The 25,030-nt window shown below is 45.5% G+C and overlaps 1 protein-coding gene and 1 pseudogene across 2 annotated transcripts in view; both read left to right on the top strand.

Moving 5' to 3' along the window:
- PDE10A (phosphodiesterase 10A) overlaps positions 1-25,030 on the top strand; it is a 605,914-nt gene that overhangs the window by 212,484 nt on the left and 368,400 nt on the right. The window lies entirely within an intron of this gene.
- Positions 9,619-10,948, top strand: LOC132668058 (glutathione S-transferase kappa 1 pseudogene; annotated as a pseudogene).

Below are 25,030 nucleotides of genomic sequence, written 5' to 3'. Positions count from 1 at the left end.
GGTGGGGTTAGCGGGACCTGCAGGGGTGCGTGTGAGGGGGCCGTGTGCACCTGGGCTGGGGCGGCCAGCTCTTTCTGTTCCTCACTTAGCCCTTCCCCTGTGCTGAAGTCATGACATCAGTGGTTAGAGAATGAAGTGACATCCACGTGAAGTGACATCCTCCGAGGGGACACGGAGGACGGTGGAGAGGCCAGCTTGAAGGCTGGTAAACACCTTTAGAGCAGGGATGATGAACCCGGAGCCGTGACCCTGACACCCTCCTGGAAGGACAAGCTGTGTGTCCTGTGAACAGGGTCCAAAGTGACTCCATTGTTTCTGGGACGGAAACTCAGAGCATAGCTTCAAGCCCCTGAAACTTACATAGCTTCTTGAAATAGAAGGCTGCCTGTTACATATAAATTTCCATACAGAGAGCATTCTGGAAGGATACAAGGAAAATGTGGTTTTATCTCGGCAGTGGATATGGTAATTGGGGGTTGGGAGGGAGACTAGCATTTTCCATGCAACACCTTTCTGTGTGTTTGTTTTCTTTTTTAACAAAACACATGTCCCTTGACGATTCCTCAGTCCCTGAGCGCTCAGAGATGTGACGCCATCTGATGTGACACTTCGATTCACTGTCAGTGGGCCCTCCTAGGGCTTGGGACTCTTTTCTAGTCCTGAGAAGAAAAGCCTACCTTTTTTTTTTTTCTTTGTGATTCTGCATTTAGCTTTGCTTTGTTTTTATTTGGTAATATTTTTATTGTAATGTTCTCATGGAGATTGAAACTAAGATCTCGCCAGGATTCCTTTTTTGAGCAGAGAAATTGTTTTCTTCAGATGTTACTATATCTGTGAGTACTTTCTGGAATTATATCATAAGAAAAAATCAATCACATTATAGATTAAGGACAGTCTTTTCACCTACAAGGAGCTGGTGTCTGTAGAGTCCCCCACAATGCTTGAGGGTAGCATGCTACGTGAATAGCTTGTTATATTTAGATCGCGCACACAAACTCACAGAGGCTGAAGTGCTAAGAAGTGGGCTAGATAGTTCTTAGAATAGAGCACGGAGGCCCCTTTCTCTTCTCAATTCCATGTTAGAAAATGCTCTATAATCTTTGTTTAGATATGAGACACTCTGCTCACAGACAAACTTGCTAATGTTTTTACATTTTTATTTGAATGTGATTTCTATGATTATGTGCTTTCCAAGATTTTCACAGGGTATAAAAAAAAACTATTAGCAGTTAAACTTTTGCTTAATTTTAGTTACACGCTTGGCAGCATATAGGGTATATCCAGCCAGAAGTCTGCATATACTCTTTTCTTTGGCAGAGAGAAAGGAAGGGATTCTAGCAACATGCATCACTGTTTAAATTAACCGATACAAATTACCACAAGCACTATATCTCAACTTTTTCCTTTTTTGATATAGGTTATAGTTTCAACGGACCACCCCGTCGACTCTAAAATTCATGTGCGTGGTTTGGCGGGGGACAGACTCTGGCTGTCCGATGGTAGAACCATCAGCTACTTGTGGGTATTTGAATTTGACTTAATTAAAAGTAGATAACATTAAAAATGTAATTCCTCAGCTGGTTTGGCCACCTTTCAAGCACCCGGTAGCCCCCTATGATGGCCACACGTATGGGCAGCACAGGTCTAGAACATTCCATCATCACAGAAAGTGCTACCGGGCAGCGTTAGTCTAGAATATACATACTTCATAAACAGGGCTGAAATGGAAATGTTTCCATGATAATTTTTAACTTGTAATGAAGACAAAGACGCAGTTTCATGTAGATTCTTTGTGGACCAGAAACCAAAATACACATACGAACTTGACAGTTTGCTTCGTACTGTTTTCACTTAGCATGTAACATACTTGCCTTTGTGGAACTCAATGCCTGTGTGTTTTGTCTGGCTTTCATTTAGACAAAGGGAGGAAAGTGTGAGAATAACAAAGATGATTACACGGTCACAGTGTTTCTCTGGCTTAATATCGAAAAATCTGGTTCAAACGCGGACGCAGCAAGGCTTTGGGTGGGGTTAGTACGTTAACTGCCCTTCGTTGACGTTCAAGGAAAACTGATTTCACAGACCAGTCTGGACTCCCTATCTTTTTTCCCCTAGTACTCTTTGGATTTCTAGCCCTACGTTATCATTATTGACATATTTATCATTTGTTTGTGACAGGTTAAGCTTCAAAAGGTCTTCGAAATACCACACAATAGGATTCTTTCCATAGGTGTTCTGACGCTATTAAGGCATAATCTTGCATTTCCCTATAAATATGGAAATGTTTGAGAGATAAATGAAGCAATGTTTATTTATTTTTGAGAGAGAGAGAGAGAGCACACGAGTGGGGGAGATGCAGAGAGGCAGACAGAGGATCTGAGGTGGGCTCTGTGCTGACAGCAGAGAGCCTGACGGGGGGCTTGAACTCACCAACCGTGAGATCATGACCCGACCCAAAGTCGGATGCTCAATCGACTGAGCCCCCCAGGTGCCCCAAGTGAGCACATTTAAAACAAATGACTACCTTATACCACATACCAAAATTACCCCAAAATAGATTAAAGCCCTTAATGTAAAAGCTAAAACTATAAAGCCCTTAGAAGAAACATAGATGTAAACTGTGTGGCTTCGGTATAGACAATGCTTTCCTACATAGGACAGTGAAAGCACAGACATCGAGGGAACAAACGGAAACCAGTCCTCATCGAAATCAAAGATGTTTGTACTTCAAAGCACATTATCAAAATGAGAAGACCAACCCACAGGTGGGAGGGCATATTTGCAAATCACAGGATCTACTGTCTGGAATATATAAAGAGCTCTTAGACTCAACAATAAAAAGACAAATGGTTAGTAGTTAAAAATGAATAGGTATTTCTCTCAGGAAGACACACAAATAAATGGCCAATACGCACATGAAAAGATGCTCAACACCATTAGTCACTAGGTAAATGCAAATCAAAATCACCATGAGATACTCCTTCGCACCCATTAGGATGGTTAACATGAAATATACAGGCATCAAATGCCAGCAAGGACGTGGAAAAATTGGAACCCCTTGTGCACCATTGATGGGAAAGGAAAAATGGTGCAGCCACTATGGAAAGCAGTGTGGCAGTTTCTCGAAGAATTAAACATACAGACACCCTATGGCCTCCCAGTGCCACCAGTAAATATATACCCAAGACCGTTGAAATTGTGCATTCACGTGAAAACTCATATTGGAGCGTTGCTAGGAGTAATGGGAGAATAGCACCAAAGTGGAAAGAGCCCAAATGTCTATCTCCTGGTAGGTAGATCAACAAAATGGGGTCTGTTCACACCATGGAGTGTTATTCAGCCATAAAAAGGAGGAAGCACCAATAACATGCTGCAGCATGGATGAGCCTTAAGAAGACCATGCCAAGCGAAAGGAGCCCGTCACAGTGACCACCCACTGCATGATTCCACTTACATGAAGGGACTGGGGTGGGCGGAGCCACAGAGACGGACGTAGGCGAATGATTGCCAGGAGCTGGGCACAGAACGGACAGAGAGTGAATTCTCACCAGTGTGGCCTCTCCCTTGGGGGTGAGGCATGTCCTGCAAGTAGATGGTGGTAATGGCCACACAGCCTTGGGAGTGTACAGACCCCACTGACTAAGGTGTGCTTTTAAAGGGTGCATCTGATGCTCTGTAGGCATATATTATATCCCGATCAGATATTTTATTTTTTATTTATTTTTTAAATGTTTGTTTTTGAGAGAGAGAGAGAGAGAGAGAGAGAGAGAGAGAGACAGAGCACAAGTGGGGAGGGGCAGAGAGAGATGGAGACCCAGAATCGAAAGTAGAATCTAGGCTCTGAGTGGTCAGCACAGAGCCCGACGGGGGGCTCGAACCCACGGACCGCGAGACCGTGACCTGAGCCGAAGTCGGATGCTCAACCGACTGAACCACCCAGGTGCCCCGCAATCAAATATTCTAAAATAAAGGTACATTTACATGGACATAATTCTTGGTTTCTCTCTGTGACCCCTTAAGCTCATAACAAGTCATTTGTTTGCAGGGCCATCTGACCCAACCGAGGGAAAGAATCTAAGCACAAGTGGCAAAATGTAAGAGAGGTGTTTTGGGGTAGAAGGCATCTCTTTTCACTTGAGCTAAAAGTGTGAATTAGAAGTGGAGTGTGCTGTTTGTGAGCCAATTCAATTAGAAAACAACGAGAAGTTTGAAAGACTCGAGTAGTTAGCAGCTTTTTAAGTCAAAATTGCCCGTTATATAATCTTTCAACGGCTGCACAGAAGAGCCCTGAGTCACATAGCGTTCCCACACGTGTCCAAAGTTTGAAATAAATGGGATGATTCTGTGCGCCCTGGCAAACCGTGAAGCACATTTATTTCCATTTATTCGTCTCCATCTTTGCATCTGTATTTAAATACCCCCGTGCCTGCAGGTCTGGCGACTTCATTTCCTGGGTTCTATAAAATCCCAGCCCGGACAGACAGCTTGCAGGAAGTGGTTTTCCACATGACATGTAAGCAGTAAGAAAGAGGGCATAAAAAAATAAACAACCCGACTAGTTTGCAGAACACAATTGCATGCAGAATTGACCTTAATTTGCAGACGCCTTCGGATTATCTGCTAGGGTTTCCAGGCCACTGTCTACACTTTCTGTGGGGCTTTCCAGCTGGGCACGAAACCAAATTAACAAACCAGACTTCAAACAAGACTCTTCTGAGGCCCTATAAGCAACGTGTTAGTAGGTACCATAAGCATATACAAGGATGAACCTGCCTATCAGGAAAAGTGTGCTCTTTCCAGGCTCGACGTTTTATTTCGAGGTGCAAAAGCGGCTGGCAGCAAACCCCTTTCTCGTGGCTCCAGTCTTCATGGCCGGTCAGTAACGGTGGCTGTTTTCTCGTACCCGTGTTCCTTGACACTCTCACCCGGGATTATACTGCAGAGACAGTGGCCACGGGGACGGGGACTGTACAATAAGGTAGAGGGACAGGTGCCAGCAGTTAGGAACTAAGGACAGGTGTGTGGCCGTTTACCTACTGGGATTTTATTGACGTCTTTAAAAATATTTTCTTGTGCTTTCAGAGGAGATGTTTTAGAAAACTAAACTAGATTTTTATGTTTTTCAGTTTTATTTATTTGTTTTGAAGGAGAGAGAGCACAAGTGGGGTAGGGGCCGAGAGAGAGGGGGAGAGAGAGAATCCCAAGCGGGCTCGGCACTGTCAGCGTGGAGCCCGAAGCGGGGCTCGAACTCACAAACCTTGAGATCGTGACCTGAGCCGGAATCTAGGGTCGGACGCTTAATTGACTGAGCCACCCAGGCGCCCCTAAACTAGATTTTTCAAACCAAAAGCAGAAAGTTTTCAACAAACTTCACTGTTTAAATTAATGGCCATAGAATATTTTTAAAAGGCTGTATCTGGGGCGCCTGGGTGGCTCAGTCGGTTAAGCGGCCGACTTCGGCTCAGGTCATGATCTCGCGGTCCGTGAGTTCGAGCCCCCCGTCGGGCTCTGTGCTGACAGCTCAGAGCCTGGAGCCTATTTCAGATTCTGTGTCTCCCTCTCTCTAACTCTCCCCTGTTCATGCTCTGTCTTTCTCTGTTTCAAAAATAAATAAAACGTTAAAAAAAAAAAAGGCTGTATCTAAACTCTGTAGATTTCCCCAAAGGGATAGTAATCACAGTAATATCGCCTCATCTACAGGGCTTGATTTTTTTTTTTTTTTTTTTTTGCAAACAGATTTTTGGCACTAGAATATATTAAAACCAGTGTGATTTCCTAAATTGGTTTGTAATGATACCTCTCATTTCTTGAGCGCATCTGAGGAAAATGCTAATATTCCTTCTTTTCCAGGTGGGAGAACTGAGATTCGAAATGATAAGTAAAATGCCCAAAGACAACCGCTAAGAATCAAAGCAGAGATTCGGATCCCGGGTCTTCCCCTGGCACAGCCCAAACGTTTAATCCCCCTGCCGCGCTGCTCCAACCACAGGTTTTCTCCTGCAGTCTATGCTGTCCTGGATTTTGTCACATAAAGGCAGCATTTCAAGGTAGTCAGGCACGCTGTTAACGCACTCGGCCACGCGCTAGCTGAGGGGGATCTCGGGCCTCAGTTTCTTCATGTATAATATGGGGAGTAATGAAATGGAAGTTATTATTTCTACCTTCCGATCGTCGTCAAGCTGCACTGCTCTCAGAACAGCACTGGACCACAGACGCATTCATTCAGACGTAGCTGTTACCGTGGGCGAAAGGTTTTCTGTGCCTCCAGCTCAAGGTCAGACCAGGTGGAAGGCGCAATGCCGAAACATTTGTGTCCTTCAGTGCAAGTGTGAGTAACACAAAGCCACTTAAGTAGGCCTGGATGCTACTTTTTAAAACCGTATGATGGGGGCGCCCCGGGGGGGCTCAGTCGGTTAAGCATCTGACTTCGGCTCAGGTCATGATCTCGCAGTTCGTGAGATCGAGCCCTGCTTCGAGTTCTGTGCTGATGGCTCGGAGCCTGGAACCTGCTGCAGGTTCTCTGTCTTCTCTCTGCCCCTCCCTCGCTTGTGCTCAGTCTCTCTCTCTCTCAAAAATAAATAAACATTACAAAAAATAGTAAAACCTTATTCTTTGGCTAGACAGATAGGGCAGAAAAATATGAAATGAATAGCGATATGAAATATTTGAACGAAATCCCCAAAATACAAGAACTCTCACAGTGGGATTTTCAGGAGAAAAACATTTTGGCGATGTCTTTAAGGAAAGAAGAAACAGGTGAGCCGATGGCCCTCTGGAGAGTTGCTGACCAATAGTGTGACTACTGGGCTGGGGGGGAGGGACCCCGGACACGGGCCGTCCTCCAGTAACTGTGCAAACGTCCCAGCTGCTAATGAGTGCTGACTGTGTCCTACAAATCCTGATCACATATGGGTCAGTGAGTCACCAGATTTTAGACCAAGCCTTGTGTTCGTCTGTGGCCAATTTTTGGCATAAACAATTTCCTTTATTCTCATTCCCAGACTTTAAAAGTTTTTGTCATGGCTGGAGTAGGTTCCTTTTTTCTTTTGCTTTCCCTCCTTCCCCTTTTCTTTGTTCTTTTCCTTCCTTGCTCCTTTCCTTCCTCCTTACTCTCTGTTGTGTGCAAGACCTGGGGGGAATCTCCATGTCTGAAACATTCGCAGCAGGAGTGTGGGACACCCGCTGTTGGGGAGAGAGGGCCACTGTCCCCAGAGCTGGCTGAGAAAGCTGAATATAGGCCACGTAGAAACGGGTGCTAATTATTTGCCTGAGAACAATTATGGGTGAGCGACAAAGCTTTTCCCAGTCTAAAGTGACAGAAGAAAAAGAATGCATAGTGAAATTTTCACAGAGTGATACTTACAGACTAGCAGTTGCTGTATGTTTGTGTTCTAGTTCACTGAATTTGCAACGATCCCTTGTATGATGTGACTGTAAAACATAGTTGCAGAACAGGTTTACAAAACTGGAAATTGGCTTTCTCGTGCCTCCCCCAGCCCCACCATCTTTTCTTTAAAATGTTTCTGAACTCTAAACATCTGGTAACCACTGATCGTGCGTGGTAATGAACCTTTAAAAAGGCGTTATTTAGAAAGGCCACACACTGGATTTCCACGAGGGGTGGAAGCAGATGGTCATTGACTAGGCACACAGCTCCTTCCGGTCACTGACCGTAGTTCTGGCCACACAGCGGATGTATTGTTTAAATATTTATAGGGGCGTCTGGGTGGCTCAGTCGGTTAAGCATCCGACTATAGATTTTGGCCCAGGTCGTGATCTTGCAGTTCCTGAGTTCGGGCCCCATATTGGGCTCCATGCCAGTAGTGTGGAGCCTGCTTAGCATTCTTTCTCTCTGCCCCTCTCCAGCTCTCTCTTTCTCTCTCTCAAAGTTAATATATAAACTTTAAAGAGAAAGTTAAAAAATTGAACAAAATATTGATATGATAGTTTACATCTCATTTTTCTTTGAAAAAAATGATATTTTGTTAACTGCTGTATTAATTATAGCAGATATAATAACATGCATATGGCTTATAATTACATATTAATTATTCGCATCAAAACACCAAGCTTTTTATGTTTATAATAACGGAGGCTGCTTTTTTAATCTGCTATTTTTAAGCATCTAGTTGTGACATGATATCTTAACCTCATGTTGACCATTTTGAATCTAAAGAAAAAGCCAGAGGCGCCTGGGTGGCTCAGTTGGTTAAGTGTCCGACTCTTGGTTTCAGCTCAGGTCATGATCTCACAGTCTGTGGGATCAAGCCCCACGGCAGGCTCTGTGCTGAGAGCATAGAGGCTGCTTGGGATTCTCTCTCTCCTTCTCTCTCTGCCCCTCCCCTGCATTCTCTCTCTCTCTCTCTCTCTCTCTCTCCATCAATAAAGAAACATTTTTAAAAAATAACAACAAAAAAGAGAAAAACCAGACTTGTATATCAAGCAAAACTGAGGGGAAATTGAAAAACATTCTTACAAAATTATGAAGGACCCAGCAGAGATCTTGCCGGTGACCTGCTGACAGAGTAAAGAATATTAACTGACAGGGGAATTATTATCTGATACCGTTCCCCTGACTTCCCAAGGTCATTACTTGACTTACTTCGTGTGTGTGAATTTCTGGGGCATTTACATTTTCTAGCTGCAGTGGGAAATGTAACGTCCCTTCTTACCTTCCTGTGTTTTCAGTCATCTCTATGAGATTGAGTGTAAACTTTTTGGGGCAGACCAGAAATGGGCTTTGAGGCCAACTGGCCCCGTGCAGATCCCAAACCCACAACCTCCCAAACCCTGGGCCCCTGGCCCATGGCTTGCCAGCTGTGGGACCTGGGACAAGTCCCTAAATTTCTGTGAACTCAATGATCTCACCTTTAAAATGATCATGATAATGCCCGTTTTAAAGGATTAGATGAAAATGGGGCACAATCAGAGGGCACAAGTATTAGCCCTTAATCTCCCTCCAGTCTGGGAGGCCCCCCTATTTTATTCTTTTGAATGCATCCAGCAAGGTGCTTAGCACACACGCTTCACTCAGTCATCGTTCAATAATATTTATTGAAAACCTGTGAGCAGGTATAATGAGAGAAGCATGGGGAGGAGATCAGCAAACCTGGCCCAGGCCCACTAAACAGCCGTGTGATGTAGGAAGCGTACCCAGGCCTTAACTTTCTCATCTTTAAAGTGGGGCAGTCTAATGAATAATTGCTTGAAGTAGCAAGGGAAGGATGCCGGAAGGGAAGGATGCTGGAAGGGAAGAAGGTAGAGGAAGAAGGAGGAAAGAAGCCAAGGTTGAAATCAATGCTTTCGGTGAACCGTGAGTCCTGAGGAGACAAAAGCCATGTGTGTTTCTAATCCAGTACGTGGCCACAGAGAAGAGTTAATTCATATGGAACTGTTTGCTTCTAAGTTAGGTTTCATCATTCAAAATAAAGGAAAGAAACATTAGAATACGTTTTTCCAAAGGGAGCAGCGTGACGGTGCGAACCAGTGCCCTTGGGAAATCCAGTGGCCGCGTCTGGCACAAAGGCAAAGCCACGGATCACCTGACCGCATCCACGGCAGGCCCGAGCTTGGAGAAGCACCGGGCACGCCGGGAGCGCTCATGAAATGTCAGTTACGATGACGGTACTAATAATTATAACATCAGTTATACATATTTTATATATATAGTTAGACATATAATACCAGCGTCATTAACATCACCCTGCTGGCTGGGATACACAGACACTATCCTTCTATTAAATATACAGTGCATCGTAAATTGCCCCTTTATATGTAATGAGACGCCTCCTGGAAATAAAGTTTGAGTAGAAGCACTTAGGAACCTTAGAACTTCACAGCAAACAACTGGATGAAAAGTGCCCACCGACAAAGCCAAGAAACAGGTTCGAACCTTGTAGAGTCAGTAGCAGATGGGACATGGAAGGATGGTGACGAATATCCGGGGGGAAGCGCAATCCTCGCGCATGTTTTTTCTTTAACGTTGGCATTGGCGCAGCAGCCAATTCCACGTTTGGGAACAACTAGCTTGGAAATGAGTTTTGAGGAATCAGTAGGCGGAGGTGCGTGCGGGGAGTTCTCCCCGCGGCCGCAGGGAGCGGCCCAGGGACCGGCTGGGGGACTGGCTGGCCTTCCGCTCACTTGCTCCGGGCTGGGAGACAGTGGAGGAAGAATGAATGAAATCACAGTTAAACTCCAGGGATAGGAAGCGTGTGCTGCTGCGGCCTGGGGTCTCTGCTGCGCCCCCTTGGAGCTCCTCTGTGCCGCACTGTCCCCTGCGCCTGGCTGGAGGGCCTGTGCTGATAGAAACTTCGGGAACATCAACCTGCGGTTATGCCCGAGTCTCTTCGCAGCGCTCATGGAAGATGGAAACAAGCCGCCAGCTCTGCTTCCCTGCAAAGCCCAGCCCCCAGAAATGACGTCAGGCTCCCCGGGCGGCGTGTCCAGCCTCCCGTCCAGTCCCCCAAGGATTTCTTCTCTGTGATCCTTGAAAAAGAAAGTTTATCGGCCATGCGATCCCTCGCCACTGTGAAGCTGGAGCCCCCGGAGATGCTGAGAAGGCGTCCAGGGAGCTGTGGGTGCGCGTCTGGCCACGGGATGAAGAACCACGGAGAGCCAGAGCATCCTGGCCGCCGCAGAGAAGGCTGGCGCCTCTACAGAACCCGCCCGGGGACTTCTGGAGACGATCTCGACACCAAAGGTGAAGAGGGAGCTGGAGGAGACCTCGAGGCAGCCCGCAAATACGTGGCCTTTGGGCTGCCCGTCCGCCTGGCGCATCTGGACGGCCAAAGCCATGTGCTGTTGGGCTCGGCCTGGATGGAACGCTGGGACACCGGCTGGGAGAGAAGCCATAAATGCCAGACTTTAAGGATGGGCAAGGGGAAACAAACTACCACAATCAAACAGCAGACCGTGTGCTTACCCTTCTTCCACCATGTGACGCTAGGAATCTGGTTTCCCTGTCTGACAGAGGCTCCTCTGTGGCCCTGGGGACGCCGGGGAGGGGGCTGTGTGGGACACCCTCTGCCTTTCGTCTCATGCCTGCTCTTACTTCCGTGCCTCACAGATGCCTTTCAAGAGCCCCAAGCTCTGCGTCCCCCAGAATAAGCCTAATGCCGTCAGGCGTAAAAAATATATCACACCCCAAGATGAGAAAGCTTTGTGACTGGGCAACTCTTGCTGTATTGACTGTACATGGAAAGAGAAGGAAGTGAAAGAACGTGAGGGGTGTCTTCGGTCCTTAAAAAGAAAACACTTCTAGAGAAGAGTCATGGGGTTAGATCGCATACGATTTATTCTAGAATCAGAATCCCTTTAGGTGCAAAATTAAAAAACTGAAATTAGCATTGGTTGGACACGTTGATTTTTATCAATATGTGCAATTGAGCACAAAATGATTTTATATGAGGCGGAACAGAAACAGAATTTCTTCCCGGATGTGGTTTAGAGCTCACCTTTCAGCCCACCTCAAGTATAGTTTAATAAACATGAAAACGATGAGAGTAGAAAAGCAATTAAAGCCACCGCGGAGGCCCAGGGACCTACGTGATCTGGGCACTTCACAAACTGCTCTGGGTGTAATTTTCCACACTTTCAGTGAGGAGATTGGACTAGTTCCCCTTCAGGGAAGGTCTTTTCAGACGTGGCTATTTCATGATCTATCCGATAGGTGAAGAACTCGGCTGGCTGCAAATGGTCTTTGGAAACCCATGAACAAGGCGATGCGTTGTGGCATGCTAATCCTTAATACTCTTTTCTTCACCTTGGGAGTGGGCTTGCGCCTTTGGGGCCACGTTGTCACAGAGCGGAAGGAGACAAACCGAGGTCTTAGAGAGCCCGTCGCTTCTCTCCTTGCGAAAAAGGCAATGCACCATGTGCCGGGCCCCAGTGAGGGATGGTTTGGCCCCGAAAAGTGGGCAGGTCCTCGCTTGGCTGGACCCCATCATCTCATGCCAAGTGAGAATCCATGGATTCAAGATGTCCGCGCACCTTTATTCCTTGCATTGCATTTGTCATGCGTCACGACGCTCACCTCTGTCAGGAAGTAGCCTGGGACACTTGAATACCATCTAAGGTTATTAAAAACACCCCAAAGTCTGCATGAAACACTTTGTTCTGTGTCCCATCTTCTTTCTAAAATGTATTTTTGGACATGTCCCAAAAAGTTTCCCCCCCTTCACCTGGGCAGAAATGCCCGAGTGACGAAGTCTCACAACCGCTGCGGGCATCACGGAATTGTCCCCATCTCGAGAAGTGGGCACGGGGTTCCCAGGGTCCCTTCCTTCCTCTCGCCAGTGGCCAGCACACCGTGGGCATCACATCACACCGTCTGCTCAGACATCTGCACTTACAGCGACTTAAGCCTGTCTGGTATCTTTTCATTTTGCTGTAAGTAAATGAATGTTTTCCAAACCTCACGACATGGTAAGCGGAAGTCGCACCAGACTTCAAGGCAACAAATGCCATGCCTGTCTAGAATAAGGGACTGAGGTGCAGACCTTGAGTAAACCAGATTGGGCGACAAGGTTGGCGATGCACGAACCTTCTGAAAGAGCCTCGTCAAAGAAACAATACACATGAAGGTTCAATTTCCTGCCATTTTTTAGGGACTTTTCCTCTGGAGAACTACAAATGAGCCTGAAAATTATTAGAAACAGGGGCGCCTGGGTGGCTCAGTTGGTTGAGCGTCCAACTTCAGTTCAGGTCATGATCTCTCGGTTCATGGTTTCGAGCCCCGTGTTGGTCTCTGTGCTGACAGCTTGGAGCCTGGAGCCTGCTTCGGATTCTGTGTCTCCCTTTCTCTCTACGCCTCCCCTGCTTGTGTGCCCTCTCTCTCAAAAATAAATAAACATTTAAAAAAATTATATATCAAAATAAGCATATCATTTTTTCAGAAGAAAAATCAAACTTATAAACTTGCTAATTCCCTTTAAATTATTTTATAAATCAGTATTCCAATAAACATATGCAAATTATTTTTAAGAAGATAAGGTGATTCTAAAGCTCACATGGCAAAATAAATACATTGAAAGTTGCCCTACAGAAATAAAACCTCAGTAATTAAAACCACGATAAAGGCATATGATACACCTAATTCAGTGCAGGAGAATAGAAAGTCCAGAAGTAGGCCCAAACACATGAGAGAATTTTGTATCCCCTGAATGGACTGGTCAATAAATGGTATCAGAAAATATTGCTGGGGCACCTGGCTGGCTCACTCAGTTAAGCATCCGACTTCAGCTCAGGTCATGTTCTCTCGGTTCATGGTTTCGAGCCCCACGTAAGGCTCCGTGCTGACAGCTTGGAGTCTGGAACCTGCTTCGCATTCTGTGTCTCCCTCTCTCTGTTCCTCCCCCACTCACACTCTGTCTGTCTCTCTCTCTAGAATAAATATGTTTTAAAAAATTTTTAAAGAAAATATTGTTGCCATCTAGAAAAAACCCATACATGGATCTATATTTCATGCTGCACCTCAGGATAAATCCCAAATGAATAAAAGATTTAAATTTTAAAAAAGTCATCAAAAATCTAGAAGAAATATAAGAATTCTTTTATAAATGCAGCAAAGTAATGGCCTTTCTAACTGTATTTGAAAAATCAGAAGACATGATTCCAAAACCAGACAGAGACCCCACTGAAAAGGAGAACTATAGACCAATTTCCCTGATGAACATGGATGCAAAAATCCTCAACAAGATATTAGCCAACCAGATCCAACAATACATTAAAAAAATTATTCACCATGACCAAGTGGGATTTATACCTGGGATGTAGGGCTGGTTCAATATCCACAAAACAATTAATGTGATTCATCACATCAATAAAAGAAAGGACAAGAACCATATGATCCTCTCAGTAGATGCAGAGAAAGCATCTGACAAAATACAGCATCCTTTCTTGATAAAAACCCTGAAGAAAGTAGGGATAGAAGGATCATACCTCAAGATGATAAAAACCATATACGAGCAACCCAACGGTAATATCATCCTCAATGGGGAAAAATTGAGAGCTTTCCCCCTAAGGTCAGGAACAAGACAGGGATGTCCACTCTCGACACTGTTATTCAACATAGTATTGGAAGGCTTAGCCTCTGCAATCAGACAACACAAAGAAATAAATGGCATCCAGACTGGCCAGGAGGAGGTCAAACTTTCACTCTTCGCAGATGACATGTTACTCTATATGGAAAACCCAAAAGATTCCACCAAAAACCTTCTAGAACTGATTCATGAATTCAGCAAAGTTTCAGGATATAAAATCAATGCACAGAAGTCAGTTGCATTCCTATACACCAACAATGAAGCAACAGAAAGAGAAATCAAGGAATCGATCCCATTTACAGTTGCACCAAAAACCATAAAATACCTAGGAATAAATCTAACCAGAGAGGTGAAAAATCTATACACTGAAAACTATAGAAGCTTATGAAAGAAATTGAAGAAGACACAAAGAAATGGAAAAAGATTCCGTGCTCCTGGATAGGAAGAACAAATATTGGTAAAATGTCGATACTACCCAAAGCAATCTACATATTCAATCCTATCAAAGTAGCACCAGAATTCTTCCCTATCAAAGTAACACCTATCAAAGTAACACCAGCATTCTTCACAGAGCTAGAACAAATAATCCTAAAATTTGTATGGAACCAGAAAAGACCCCAAATAGCCAAAGCAATCTTGAAAAAGGAAACCAAAGCAGGAGGCATCACAATCCCAGACTTCAAACTATACTACAGAGCTGTAATCATCAAGACAGTATGGTACTGGCACAAGAACAGACCCTCAGATCAATGGAATAGAATAGAGAACCCAGAAATGGACCCACAAACATATGGGAAACTAATCTTTGACAAAGCAGGAAAGAATATCCAATGGAATAAAGACAGTCTCTTCAGCAAGTGGTGCTGGGAAAACTGGACAGCAAAATGTAGAAGAATGAACCTGGACCACTTTCTTACACCATACCCAAAAATAAACTCAAAGTGGATGAAAGACCTCAATGTAAGACAGGAAGCCATCAAAACCCTCGAGGAGAAAGCAGGCAAAAACCTCTTTGATCTTGCCCGCAGCAATTTCTTACTCAACATGTCTCTGGAGGCAAGGGAAACAAAAGCAAAAATGAACTACTGGGACCTCATCAAAATTAAAAGCTTCTGCACAGCGAAGGAAACAATCAGCAAAACTGAAAGACAACCGACAGAATGGGAGAACATATTTGCAATGACATATCGGATAAAGGGTTAGTATTCAAAATCTACAAAGAACTTCTCAAACTCAACACCCAAAAAACAAATAATCCAGTGAAGAAATGGGCAAAAGACATGAATAGACACTTCTCCAAAGAAGACATCCAGATGGCCAACTGACACATGAAAAGATGCTCAACCTCACTTATCATCAGGAAAATACACATCAAAACCACAATGAGATACCACCTGACACCTGTCAGAATGGCTAACATGAACAACTCAGGCAACAACAGAGGTTGGCGAGGATGTGGAGAAAGAGGATCTCTTTTGCACTGTTGGTGGGAATGCAAGCTGGTGCAGCCACTCTGGAAAACAGTATGAAGGTTCCTCAAAAAACTAAAAATAGAACTACCCTACAACCCAGCAATTGCACTACTAGGCATTTATCCAAGGGATACAGGTGTGCTGTTTCGAAGGGACACATCCCCCCCCCCCGTTTATAGCAGCACTATCGACAATAGCCAAAGTATGGAAAGAGCCCCAATGTCCATCGATGGATGAATGGATAAAGAAAATGTGGTTTATATATACAATGGAGTATTACTCGGCAATCAAAAAGAATGAAATCTTGACATTGGCAACTACGTGGATGGAACCGGAGGGTATTATGCTAAGCGAAATTAGTCAGTCAGAGAAAGACAAAAATCATATGACTTCACTCATAGGAGGACTTTAAGAGGCCAAACAGATGAACATAAGGGAAGGGAAACAAAAATAATATAAAACCAAGGAGGGGGACAAAACAGAAGAGACTCATAAATCTGGAGAACAAACTGAGGGTTGCTGGAGGGGTTGTGGGAGGGGGGATGGGCTCAATGGGGAAGGGGCATTAAGGAATTTACTCCTGAAATCATTGCTTCACTATTACTAACTGATTTGGATGTAAATCTTAAAAAATAAAAAAAATAAAGTTAAATCATATTAAAAAAAAGAAGATGGCATGAAAGGTATGGTTGATGTTTTTAACTTTGTTTAAAAAGAGAACTCCTCCAATATACCGTAAACAAAGGAAAACAGAAAGGAAAAAATGGAAAAGAAATTGGTAACTCCCACAAGACAACAAGAAAAAGACTAATATCTTAACAGAAGAAGGGAGGGGCACAAAAGACACGAACACTGAATTCACAGAAAAGGAAGTAAGAGTGTCCCATGAACATATGAACAGTGCTCAGCCTCCCCACTGAGATACCATTTGTCACGTACAACTTGAAAACAACAAGGTTTTAAGAAAATGGGCATAGTCATATATTGCCAGCAAGAACGGTCTGGCCACATCCATCAAAAGTACAAAGATGTATGATGCTTTGAATAGCTTCATTTTTTACCTGTTTTTTTTAAGTTTATTTATTTTGAAAGAGACAGCATGAGTGGGGGAGGAGCAGAGAGAGAGAGAGAGAGAGAGAGAGAATCGAGAATCCCAAGGAGGCTCCACACTGTCAGCGCAGAACCCTGCTCAGGGCTCGAACTCACGAACCATGAGATCATGACCTGAGCCGAAATCGAGAGTCAGACACAACTGACCACGCCACCCAGGAGCCCCTGAATAGCTTTAAACCACCTGCCGCATGTGCCAATTCACTGTGACGTTGTCCCCAGCAGCAGAGACTAGAAACAACCTAAATGCCCACCAGGGTGGAACTGAAAGTTTGCTCTGTCCATCCACCTGCCCTTCCCCATTGTTACAAAAGGAGTGAAGTCTACATACTGAATCGGAAGGATCTCAAAGATGCGTTATTACGAGACAAATCTACAGTGCTCAACTTTGTGTTGTAACAGAGGGAAGCACATATTCGTATTTGCTTAGATCTGCGTAACAATCTGCAAGGAGACAGAAAAGAAAGCAATAACTGTGCTCAGCTCTTCGGGGGTAGTGGGTAGTAATGGTGAATGGACAGGAGGTGAGCTGTTCATATATGTCTTCTTATCATTTTTTTTTTGAACACTGTGAATGCATAACCTCTCAAAAACTAGGAAAGCATTTTTAAAGTAGGAAATCTGCTGGAGAAAAGTGCTTCTGGACATCTTTATCCTCCCCAAAGAACTTACCCAGTCTTTTTTTATATTGATTTTTTAAAAATTATTTCCCCAACATTTCTAGCATATTGTTATTTGAGTCATTGGGGGTTCCATTCAGGGCTGGGCTTCTCTAGAATGCCGAGTTCACGTTTCTCCCTGGAACTTGCCACCAGACAGGAACTCCCAACACCGTGCAAAGTCCATCCCAGATGTGCACAGCCACAGTGCCTGGGGGTGGGGGGGGGCGCTCTCCACGTCCTCTGTCTCCATCAGCGAGCGCCACATGGGGTTACGTGGCCAGCTGTCCTGCCTCTTCCAGATGAGTGGCGTTTCCCTGTCTCCTGGGGTAGCTCCATTCATTCCCTTTACCCTACTGTTCTGTAGTTTAAATCACTGTTTATCAGCCATTCCTCCAAATTACTAGGTAAAGAACAGCTTTGAAGCTTGTTTGATAATGAAGACTAGACACCCTGCTTTTTGCGCTGTTTTAAGGAAAAGACTGATTCTAATAGCAGTGTCTTTGAGTGATGGTAGGATGACATTTATGGAGAGAAGTCTTCGGAGAAAGACTTGTTTAAACACATAGAGCTTGCTCCTGAGATGCCCAGTCATGTGATCATTTCGGAGCCCTCATTTCCCCAGGCCAGCCGTTTATGTTGCGAGTCTTACGAGTAAGTTTAATTAAGCACTTGAAAGGTGGTAACTTGTAATTACTATTTTACAATATGGTGAGAGTCAGGACCCTGTTAGCATGAAATAATAATTGCTAGTAAGCGATTTCATTAAAAGTGCGGCTTTTCACGAGCCGGCACAGAAACACTCAGGACCTGGACCTTCTGAGAACGGTCCCGGGGCGGGGGCGGGGCGGGGGGGGGGTGCACTGCATGTCAGTTTCATCTGGTTTCCTGTGAACAGAGGACATGAGTACATCGTAAGAGAAGCTTTCTAGAAAAAGAAAAATAGTTATGGGAATTTATTTCTGCTTTGTCCTATCACATCCCGCATGGAGAGTGGAGGGAACTGTCGTTTTTCTTACGTTCTTTCATACCTAAAGTAGAGGAAAAACATTTCTAAGACACGGATGTGGTCCTTTTCCGCCACCACTCCTAGCTTGTGGGTTCACGTTAAAATCAACAAAAATCACACAAGTACTTTCAATGAGATTTTTTGGGGGGCGGGTAGGGCATGGGGATCTTTATTCTTTTTATTTCAGCTTCATTTAGGCATAACTGATGAATAAAATTGTACAACATTTAAAGTGCACCGTGTGGCGATTTCATATTAAAAAGTGATTTGTGCAAAATAAGGAGGATCTGTGGTTGTTGTTAAGTGAGCATTAATACAGATTGTTTTATTATAGTACATAGCCCAGCTCCGTCATGCCTCACTGGCTGAAGCATAAAATAAAATCAGCAACATTGCCTATCAGATGTCCATTCTTCCTAGGCGCCGAAGATATCGATAAGTCATCGCTTTCCTGCCATAATGCAGCTTGGAATATTAATTCGCATCACTTTTAAAACCTCTTTTTTTTCCCACTCCTGAAGCTGATTCTTATTAATAATGGCTCCAAAAACACAAGTCTTCAAAGACAGCTGTGAATTTTCATTGTCAATTATCCTTGTCCCCAACTTCCCAGTGGTTTTATTAGTCTTCCTGGAACTTCAAATATTGTGCATTCACTAAGCATGTCTGTGTAGAGAAAACTCTACTTTACTTCTTGGAGCTTCTGTTCAATTTTAAAAATAAACTTTTGTTATTGAAACAACAATTTACTTTTTATAATTGCAGTAAAAAAAAATTCAAGATACAGGCCATCTGAGAGAAGCTTATTCTTGGTGCCCCAGAAATCCGAATTCTGGCTTCATTAAATGATTTGATTTATGATGCACGTTCAGGTTCGGGAGCCAAATAACCTGTATTCTTGACCCCAAAAGGGTGATCACCTAAGTGCTTTACATATTTTATTTACTTGACTCTTGCAACAAGATAATGAAGGAGGTACCATTATTACTGTAACTCCACAGATAAGGAAACTGGGGCTTAAGAGGCTGGGGGCGCCCGGGTGGCTCAGCTGAGCGTCCAACTTGGGCTCAGGTCATAAGCTCGAGCCCCACAGTGGGCTCTCTACGGCCCGTACAGAGCCTGCTTGGGATCCTTTGTCTCCCTCTCTCCCTCTGCCTCTCTTTCTCTCTCCTGTCAAAAAAAAAAAAAAAAAAAAAAAAAAAAAGCAAAAATCAAAAAAATGCAGCACCTGGGTGGCTCTGTTGGTTAAGCGTCCAACTCCTGGTTTCAGCTCAGGTCACAATCTTGCGGTTTCTTGAGTTCAAGCCCCGCATCAGGTTCTGTGCTGGCAGCATGGAGCCTGCTTCGGATTTTCTCTCTCCCTCTGTCTCTTCCCCTCCCCCACTCCCACTCTCTCTGTCTCTCTCAAAATAAATAAGCAAACTTTAAAAAATGTTTTTTAATTTAAAAAAATTAAAAAGAGACTACATGACTTGCCAGAGCTCACGGGGTGAGTGGAGAGGAGTGAAACTGTCTGCTTCCACAACCCATGTGCTTAGCCACCCTTTTAGGTATGTTTTGGCGGCCCGTATCTATAAGAATGGTTGTATTAAAATTTAAACGTACTTTTTTCTAAAACTACTTCTAGAGCGACGTTTGTCTCCAGCAGCATACTGATTTATTATTGGTATTCGTTTCAGGAATATTAGGTCTTCTCTCTTTTTTTTTAATGTTTTTATTTTTGAGAGCGAGAACCAGAGCATAAGCAGGGGAGGGGCAGGGAGAGAGAGAGACACAGAATCCGAAGCGGGCTCCAGGCTCCGAGCTGTGAGCACAGAGCCCGATGCAGGGCTGGAACCCACAAACCGTGAGATCATGACCTGAGTCAAAGTCGGACCTTACCCAACTGAGCCACCCAGGCGCCCCGATCTTCTCTCTTTACCAGGAAAATGTTCTGTTCTGTTTTGTTTTCTGGGAGGATATTTTCAATCTGTGTTTCAAAAACATTGGAGGCTCCGTTCCACAGTCCCTTATTAAGCACCAACTGTGTGCCAGACGCTGGGTTACAAACATGAGTGGTCACCAGCACCTTCAGAAGCCTAGTATCCTGCAGGGAGACAAGTTAGTACATAGTCCAAGGAAGGTGAATTTCGGCTGGTGGCTGGTGACTGAACCAGCCAGCTGTGGGCGGTCATACATGTTCCGGAACCACATAAGAAGTGGTTCTCAAGCTCGCTGTCTCTCACGGAAACACTGCATCAGCCCCTATGCCATATGCACTATGGACAATTCTGGAACTTTCATAGTTGTTAGAAAAAGAGGGAGGCCTAATGATAAAAAACTTATGTGAAACATTTGACACAGGGACTGCCTATTTGAATTACGTACCTTGCTAGTTTGACATTTGGCAGTTTTATGGATATAAGAAAATCAAGTAAATTATTGTATAAGAATTATGGTTTATGCTTTTTTATTTCTGGTTGATTGTCACTATGCTTATCCCAATCCGGCGGGGGGGGGGGCGGGGGACAGGGGATGTGTGTGACCATTAGCATTTCTGTATATTTCAGTGGAGCAGCATTGTCGATTCCAAGGAGCACCGTGGATTCATGAGATTTGGTCACTTCAAGGAAGATATACAAAATTTTAATATGCGTACAATACACAGTTGTAATGGATTTAGTCAAAATTTAAACAAGTTAGCATCTGTGGTGGAAAAAAAAACCCTAAACACTAAAATAACATGTGTCTCTTCTATAAGAAATGAAACCTGAGAGTTTTTAAAATATTTTTATTGAAAACAAAACCAAAATTCTACCCTTGGCTCAGGTCAAGGAGAGCTGTTTACGTGAGCCTTCCACAATGTGAAATAAAAGTCCTCCCTTCGAATTTGTCTGATAAGCCTGCCCCCTCAGGTGGCCTCCGACCAGGAGTGTGGCCCTCGGCCGTGGGGAAGCGCGTTCCCTGCATCAAACCTACAAACCCCCTGTGGGTTGATGTTTAAAGTACATGAGTTCATTTGCTACTGAGTCGATCCAAGATGACATCGACTTCCTGGTTAAATTTCGAGGGATTTCATTTGTTTCGGTTCCTTAGGATTCCAGAATTCAGTTTCACATATTGTTCAAAAAGCATTTCATTGATCATCGACCCCAATGTTCCTAAAATTTCTCTCAAATGCTATTTTCCTTTTCAGTAAAAATAGTTTACGGTTACAGATGGATACATCTTTTAATATGTGTCCGTAGCAAATAAATAAGCACAGTGTCTCCGAATGTGATATAAATTTGGAACCGACGTTCCCATAAGAATGAAAGAAGAGCGTCTGAGGACACAGGTCTCTGGGTAAACGTAGCTCAGATTTTCAGTAGCATCTGCTAAAAGGCTTCTTCCTTACAGATGCTGACATTGGACGATGTTTCCTTCCGCTCGGGGCCCTTCGGTGTCTAAAGGAATGTGCAGGTTTTAAATACTCCTGTTCTGCTGGTTTGTTAACACTGTTTGGGCGTAAGTAACAGAACAAATTATACTGGTCATCTTTCGCTGGGTAACGAGTGCCCCCGGATCCCAGTGGTTTAAAGCAGCGTGCCCTTGTTACCCCCACTCCTCCCACCCCCCCTGGGTTTCTCTGGCTCAGGAGTCCAGGCCTAGCTGAGCAGGGGCGCTGGCTCCGAGCCTGGGGGGGGGGGGGGGGCAGCCGGCCTCCTGGTGTGTGCTGCGGGGGGGTGGTGGGGGGCCCTCTGCAGGTTCCCCCAGGCTGGCCTTGCCTGGGGGCAGCTCCCCCGAAGGCAGCGACGGCAGCGTGTTGGAGAGGTTCAGGGCACCTAAAGGAATCTAGGGGCAAGCGTGTGCCTGGGCCTGAAGTTTGCACGAACAGGTGGGGCAGGCAGGGGGCGCGTCATGGCCTCTTGCCGCTGGGAACTCTCCCGGGTACCCCAGGTAGCCGCCACCCCAACTTCTCTGACACTTGCCCTGAAAACCGGCTGCACCTGCCCCGGGCCCTCGGCCCTCTGTCCCGCTGTGCCGGCCCCCCTGCCCCTCCAGGCCCCCGCGGCTCCACAGAGGCACACACGGGGTGCTGAATGCTGTGGCTGCTGAAAAAGGGTGCGTCCCGGAACCCTCGAAGAAGCTTCTAGAACCGGGGAGTCGGTGCCCCGTGCCTGGGGTCCGGGGGACACCACGCCCTGTGCATCTCAGCGGGCTGTGTCTGGGGAGACGGATGTGAGATAACATTGTGTCTGAAATGGAACCGACAGAAGGAAAAGACAAAGGGTCACCATCCTCCAGCTGGGCCAAGGGCCCCAGTGGGATGGAAGCCGGGTGTGCGGTGTCTATTCCGCTCTGTCCGTCCCCTTGTGAACATCTAGGGGCACAGCAGGGCTTGGGGTGACCTGATTACCTGCTCCCTGCGTGGGGAGAGTGAGCCCAGCCAGCCAGCCCCAGCCCCAGGCCGGGGAGCTCTGCCCCTCCCCTGCCCCGGGAGGCTGCCCCCAGCCCCCAGGCACCCCCAGCCCCAGCCCCCACGTGGCCCCCTCCTGCCACCAGCCTCCTTCTGCCTCCTCTGTGCTGCTAAGAGTCCAGGAAGTCCCTGGGAAGAACCACTTGCCATGTTTGACCACTTTGTTTTGGGTCCCTTCTATTTCTCCCCTGGAGTGCAGGTTGTTCCCACGCGCTCACTGCTCTCTGCGTGAGCTGAGGCTGTCGTCCTCCGCCTCCTTGGTCGGCAGGTCTGCGTCCACTAGAACAGGGCTTGTCGCCCACCTTCCTCCTCTGTCCCCAGGCCGTGCCCCCTCCCCTGCCGCCAGCATTTCCGTTCCCTCAGCCCCACGGGCTCCCCGCTCAGATCGCACTCGGGGAGCCCTAAGTGGGTCAGTGAGGACAGTCGCTCCCCTTCTGAGATTCTCCACCTGAACACCAGTCACGGGTTCGGCCAGGTAACTTCCGGAAGTGGCCAATCAGTGCTAAGGAAAGAACGAGCCAGTGTTTGAGTTGGAAATGTAAGACATTTGAGAATCAGTAGTGATATTTCTCTTTGCCCATTTAATAGCAGAAATGGTCAATACTCAAAGGCAGGGATTTAAAAAAGGAAGTGTTTTTCATACACCAATAAATGTTTTAGAAAGCTAGATTTGGGTGGTAGCCAGAATTAGTTTGTAAGTATACCGGGAGGGGAGGGATGTGCATAAAACAGTGCATCCAACAGGAGACATTTGGAGTCTGACCAATGTTTTAGGAGCTTTTAGTTCACTTTGTACTTACCGTTTCTTAATAACTTCACTTGAAATAGTCCACAGATGAGGGTAATGGTGGTGATGGTGATGATGGTGATGATGTTGGTGGTGGTGACGATGATGGTGATGGTGGTTATGGTGATGATGGTGGTGGTGGTGGTGGTGATGATGACGGCATGTCTTTATTGAGGACTTTGCACGGACCCAATTCAATTCTTATGTGAATTAACTCTAATATGCATTAACTCATTTACTCACAGCAGCTTTATAAGATTTATTCTCTTATCCTCATTTCACATATGAGGAAACTGAGGCAGAGAGGGGCTAAGTAACTTGCCTAAATTGCACAGTCACAATGGCAGACATCAGAAGACCACGCCCAAGTCCATGCATCGAACCACATTCTACTGCTTCTCCAGCTGGTCCCTCGGGATGATGTAATTCTATTTCCGAATCAGAGTGCCTCTCCACTGGTGTGTCAGATCGCACAAACACACACACACACACACACACACACACACACACACACACCCCTGGAGTGGGTGCTCAGATTTCAGCACTAGGCTTCTTGAACCTCTACTGGGTTCTGCGCCATTTCTCGACACCTATTTTCTGCTGTGAGTTTTGCCCATCCCCAGACAACAGCCCACATAGAAAACCTTTTGGCACAAGCAAGAAAACAGAAATATTTATATCATGTTTTTGACATTGAGATAGCAGTGTTAATTTCACTGTTAGCGGAATCGGTGACTCTGAAGTTTAGGGGAAGGAAAATACTTGAAAGGGGAAAAGAGTGCAAAGCTTCCGGATCCCGTGCAAGGAGAGAACTCGCACGCACTCACGTGAGGCTGTTAGAAACCGCACAGCAAGAGGCACGTGGGCGGCTCAGTCAGTTAAGTGTCCGACTCTTGATCTCAGTTCAGGTCATGATCTCACAGTTTGTGAGTTCGAGCCCCGCGTCGGGCTCTGCACTGATGGCTCGGAGCCTGCTTGGGATTCTCTCTCTTCTCTCTGCCCCTCTCCCACTTGTGCGCGTGCGTGCGCCCTCTCTCTCTCTCTTTCAAAATAAATTAATAGATTTAAAAAAAAAGAAAGAAAAAAGAAACCACGCAACAAAATGCAAGTAGAGAACCCAAACCACACCTCTCCCATTCTCCCAGAGCCTTAGATAGCTTAGCACTTAGTATTTTCTAGTGGTTTGTGTATCCATTTGCGGGGTAAGATCCATCTCAACGCTTCTGTGTTCCAACTACTCAACCAGCATAAATACTGAACGTAGAATTGACAACTAAATGCTAATGGGCCTTTTTGGAGACAAAAAGTTCACAATGAAGAAAGACGGACCAGGGCATTTTCTCTGGGGTCTGGCGTTGCTTCTCTACTCGTAGCTTAGTGGGTCTGTCTCTGTGCCAGTCCCTGCTGTGAGCAGGACGGCTCCGTGGCAGCTTCCGTGGAAGGTGGGTGGAAGGGGGCAGGGCTGTCCCTCGGAGGCCCACCCAGACGGTGAGTGAGCAAGGAGCTGGACGGGCCA

Source organism: Panthera onca, chromosome B2 (genome assembly GCF_046562875.1).
Source record: "Panthera onca isolate mPanOnc1 chromosome B2, mPanOnc1 haplotype 2, whole genome shotgun sequence".
In the NCBI taxonomy this organism is placed as follows: domain Eukaryota; kingdom Metazoa; phylum Chordata; class Mammalia; order Carnivora; family Felidae; genus Panthera; species Panthera onca.
Note: the sequence above shows the minus strand (reverse complement) of the source record. Positions and strands in the feature narration are given on the sequence as shown.